Source organism: Mobula hypostoma, chromosome 28 (assembly GCF_963921235.1).
Source record: "Mobula hypostoma chromosome 28, sMobHyp1.1, whole genome shotgun sequence".
NCBI lineage: Eukaryota > Metazoa > Chordata > Chondrichthyes > Myliobatiformes > Myliobatidae > Mobula > Mobula hypostoma.
The window spans coordinates 32649408-32654967 of record NC_086124.1 but is presented as its reverse complement, the minus strand read 5'-3'; the positions used below and the strand labels follow the sequence as shown (position 1 = coordinate 32654967).

Here is a 5560-nt window from a genome sequence, read left to right as displayed (position 1 = left end):
TGCATTGGCTGGGAATCGAACCCAGGTCTCCCGCGTGGCAGGCGAGAATTCTACCACTGAACCACCAATGAAACTGTTAACAAATCAACCAAATTATGTACATCAGAGGACAGACCACACCAGACACAACTTTGCCCATTCCAGTGTTCCTTTTTACACATTTCTCTTCAAAATTTCCAGATGTCACTTTCAGTTCACAGCCCATTATCAATGTCGAGTTTATTGTCATATCCACAAATACAATGAAAGACTTTCTTGCCGGCACAAAACATGAGTGAGGTAGGATTCACAGGAGAAACATATATACTTCACATCAGTTACAAGTTCAAGATAGTTTAAGGTCATTTCCAGGACACAAGTGGAAGAATTGTTATTCTGGATCTGATGCACAAAAAAACAAAATATGATAAAGGCTTTATTATCTACAAAATATCTTTATTACAAATTCTGTGATTTATATGCAAAACAGGGACTAACATGATTACTACATGACAAATAGGCAATACACAGTAAACTAAAATGTTTCCATCTCTGTCAATGATGGCAATAACCCCACGTGGAGCCCAATGGTCACAGAACCCCTCTATGGTCGCCATGGATAACGCGTGTTCCTTCACAATATTTACCCGGGCACGAACATACCCCCTAAACATTGCTAGGCAATCTACCCGGGCAGATCCACCCACCACCCGTTTCCAAGACCCACGGATGGCTGATTTCGCCAGCCCCAGGAGCAAGTTGACAAGGACATCCTCATCCCTCCGTGCCCCCCTCCTTACTGGATGACCATATATAAATAGGGTGAGGCTAAAATGCAACCAGAAGGTGAGAAGCAGCCCACACAGATACTCAAAAAGGGGCTGCAGCCTCACACACTCCATGTACAAGTGGTACACGGTCACCTCCAGCCCGCAGAAGTGACGTGCAGGTGGGAGATCCGTGTACAAACTGAAGAACGTATTGCAGGGCACCGCTCTATGCAGCAGCCTCCACCCCAGACCCCCCAGGTTCATGGGAAGAACCCCCTCGTAAAGGGACGTCCACTGGGGACCTCCCTCACCACCAGGTGGAACGACAGCCCGCCGTGGCGTGTCGGGACGAATATGATAAAGGCTGAGGGGGAAGGAGGACGAGCCAGTGTTCAGCTCACTACCCCGTGGGGTTAGCACTGAACTGACCACAGCTGTGGTCTGCACATATCAGCACTTGCCTCAGTGCTGAACTGGCAAGTGACACTCAGTACAGGAGTGTCTGCACATAACGTACACAATTTTTATAGATGGCAAATATCTGTCACACCAGTGGCAACTGCATCCTGGAATAATCTGCCAGTCCAGATTTTAATTTGGCAAAACGTCGACTCCTTTTCCCACAGTGTCGAACCGGCACTCAGGAGGGAGATTGAAAATCTGGCTGAATGGTGCAACACAACCTCTCACTCAACGACAGCACTGCAAAGAGCTGATGATTGACTACACGAGATGGAAGCTGGGGGTCGTCATTAAGAGATCAGAGTTGGGAGGGTCAGTAACTTTAAATTTCTTTGCGTTATCACATCAGAGGATCTGCCCTGGGACCAGTTCGTAAGACCGAGCACTAAGAAGACACAATGGCATCTCAGCTTTCTTAGAAGTTTGTGCAGCTTTGTCATGTCACCAAAAAACTTTGACAAAATGCACAGTGGAGAGAATCCTGGCTCGTTGTATCACAGCCTGGTAAGTAAACACCAATATTCAGAACGGGAAATGGTATGCTTTGTAACTTCAAAACATTAAGCTAGTTCAAAGGAAGACTGGGGAATGCAAAAATGTGGGTCTGACTTGGTGTTTACTTTAAGTGAGGTTCACCTGTATCACATGATAGTGTGATGACGTATGAAGTTCACATAATTTTACATATAATCCGTAACAAATTATTTAAATGAACAAGAATGCTTCATCAAACAATATGACAAGATTACTAAAACATTATTGAAATTAAGGTTCAAAAAACTAGATAATGATAGAGATCTAAAAGATTATAAGGCGAGCAGGAAGGAGTTTAAGAATGAAATTATGAGAGCCAGAAGGGGCCATGAGAAGGCCTTGGCAGACTGGATTAAGGAAAACCCCAAGGCATTGTACAAGTATGTGAAGAGCAAGAGGTTAAGACATGAGAGAATAGTGTGACAGTGGAAAATTGTGTATGGAACTGGAGGAGGTAGCAGAGACACTTAATGAATACTTTGCTTCAGTATTCACTACGGAAAAGGAGCTTGGCGATTGTAGGGATGACATACAGTGGATTAAAAAGCTTGAGCATATAGACATAGTTACATACCCCGTAACTGGGTTGCCAAACCAGCAGAAATGGATCACTCAGTTGGAGTCTCGATTACTAGAACTAAGCAAGTTTTATTAAAGAAAAAAGCAACACAGTAATCGAAAGGATAATAAATGCAACAGTTCAGCAATGATAAACACACATGTGCACAGAATTATTTTAAGATAACAGCATCAATCAAGCTCTGTCGTTGTCTAGAGGTAAATGACCAATTTCAAAGTGACACAAAGTTCAGTCCAATTTAGTTCAGTTCGCAGTAATCGTGGCCATGGCGATGGACAATGTGGGGGAAGGAGAGAGAGAACGAGAACGACTGATCATTCAAAACAGCTTCCACTCACAGACCTACGATATTGCTCACAAGCAGCTTTCGGGCAGGTCCTTGGTGATGTCACCTGAGGTCACCGACTGTGACCCCTCCTCCAGATGCGGTCAATCCTCTGCAGTGAACCCGGCACCCAGGCAAGGGCGGACACACACCGCGTTCCCGCTGATCGTACCTTTCCACCCTGTGCGTTTAAGGTCCGATACTTCCCACCGACTCGTGAGAGGCGCACCGCTTCCAGGGTCTCGTTACCTCGAGTGTCGTGTGTCTCCTGCCTTAGCGAACCTGTCCCTTTTTATCCCCCTGCTGGGGTATCGCCTGTCCATCACTTCAAACAGTTCAGGGTTCAAAGGGGGAGCCGATCTTGACAATACCCAGACTGATGGCTCCTTCATTAACATCTCCAAATGCTGCTTCATTGTGTTCCTTATCTCTCCCTCCCCTGAGGACAGGTGGCAGACCAACTGCTGATGCCACTGGTGCTAGCCCAGGCCAGCTAACATCTTAATTTATGTGTATTCTCGTCACAACATTAAGAAAGAGAATGTGCTGGAGCTTTTGGAGAGCATCAAGTTGAGTAAGTCTCTGGGACCAGATGAGATGTACCCCAACTACTGTGGGAAGTGAGGGAGGAGATTGATGAGCCTCTGGCGATGATTTTTACATCATCAATGGGGACGGGAGAGGTTCCGGAGGATTGGAGGGTTGCAGATGTTGTTCCCTTATTTAAGAAAGTGAGTAGAGATAGCCCAGGAAATTATAGACCAGTGAGTCTTACTTCAGTGGTTGGAAAGTTGATGGAAAAGCTCCTGAGAGGCAGGATTTATGAACATTTGGAGAGGCATAATTTGACTTGGAATAGTCAGCATGGCTTTGTCAAAGGCAGGTCATGCCTTACGAGCCTGAGTGAATTTTTTATGGATGTGACTAAACACATTGATGAAGGTAGAGCAGTAGGTGTAGTGTATATGGATTTCAGCAAGGCATTTGATAAGGTACCCCATGCAAGGCTTATTGAAAAAGTAATTGGCTTGCCTACAGGAGGCAAAGGTCGTTGTAGGCGGGTCATATTCTGCATGGAAGTTGGTGACCGGTAGTGTACCTCCGGGACCTGTTCTGGGACCCTTACTCTTTGTAATTTTTATAAATGACCTGGATGAGGAAATGGAGGGATGGGTTAGTAAATTTGCTGATGACACAAAGGTTGGGGGTGTCGTGGATAGTGTGGAGGGCTGTCAGATGTTACAGCGGGACATTGATAGGATGCAAAACTGGGCTGAGAAGTTGCAGATGGAGTTCAACCCAGATAAATGTGAGGTGGATTATTTTGGTAGGTCAAATATGATGGCAGAATATAGTATTAATGTTAAGACTTTTGGCAGTGTGGAGGATCAGCGGGATCTTGGGGTCCAAGTCCAAAGGACACTCAAAGCTGCTACGTAGGTTGACTCTGTGTTTAAAAAGACATACAGTGTATTGGCCTTCATCAGTCATGGGATTGAGTTTAGGAGCTGAGAAGTAATGTTACAGATATATAGGACCCTAGTCAGACCCCACTTGGAGTACTGTGCTCAGTTCTGGTCGCCTCACTACAGGAAGGATGTGGAAACTGTAGAAAGGGTGCAGAGGAGATTGCCTGGATTGGGGAGCATGCCTTATGAGAATAGATTGAGTGAACTCGACCTTTTCTCCTTGGAGCGACAGAGGATGAGGGGTTACCTGATAGAGATGTATAAGATGAGAGGCATTGATCGTGTGGATAGTCAGAGGTTTTTCTCCAGGGCTGAAATGGTTTACACAAGAGGGCACAGTTTTAAGGTGCTTGGAAGCAGGTACAGAGGAGATATCCGGGTATGTTTTTTACGCAGAGAGTGGTGAGCTTGTGGAATGGGCTGCCGGCAACGGTGGTGGGGGAGGCAGATAGGATAGGGTCTTTTAAGAGGCTCCTGGATAGGTACATGGAGGTTAGAAACATAGAGGGCTATGGGTAACCACAGTAATTTCTGAAGTAAGTACATGTTCAGCACAGTATTGTGGGCCGAAGGGCCTGTATTGTACTGTAGATTTTCTATGTTTCTATGTTTCCATGAAATAGCAAACACACAACACTGCTCCCTGTTTAGCTATAAACTCCAACTCAATAGAGAACGAACGCATCAACTATAGGCCCAGTATACAATACAACTGCTATATACAGACACACACAGCATTGTAAACTTTTAATTCTCCATTCAGGTGTAAAGATTTCATTGCTATGCAGGATTTCCTACTTGTGGGTTAACACCTGTTCTGCTCGGCAGGTGAGTTTTGTGAAACAATGTCAGGTTCTGGTAACTCCTCCGTGGTGGTGGCAGAAGTTGACTCTGAGGCTGCAGGAAGTGGTTCTGACAGGGACAGCCACCTTTCCTCTCCAACTTCGACTCTGCTCTCCTCAACTGATCAATGTGTCATCTCCAGATGATATCAGACACAATCTCCACTGTGTAGGACAGTGGTCTAGTTCTGTCCTTAATCTCTGCATGTTACCATGCTGTATCTCTAAATTAAACATTAAAGATTAAATATGAGTTTTATTTATTTGTCACACATACGTCGAAACTTACAGTGAAAAGCATCGTTGTCAGCAACGAGCAACACAGTCTGGGGATGTGCTGGGGACAGGCCGCAAGAGCTGAAACACTTCCACTGCCAGATTAGCATGTCACCCTGAAAGGAACGTGTGAAGGTATAACATATAAAGTCAGAGTAGGTATTATATATTTAGGGAAGGTATTATATATTTAGAGAAGGTATTATATATTTCACAGGGAGAACGTACAAAGACGGCAGCGGGAATTGAACCCTGGTCACTGACCACTGTAAGGAGATGCACAAAACACCAAACATGAAAGAGATGCAGATTGCACATTGAAC

The 5560-nt window shown here is 45.0% G+C and overlaps 1 non-coding gene across 1 annotated transcript; it reads right to left on the bottom strand.

Moving 5' to 3' along the window:
- Window positions 1-71, bottom strand: trnag-gcc (transfer RNA glycine (anticodon GCC)). Its single transcript has one exon. It is a non-coding gene; the product is annotated as a tRNA-Gly (tRNA).
- Between the last annotated feature and the right edge of the window lie 5489 nt (window positions 72-5560).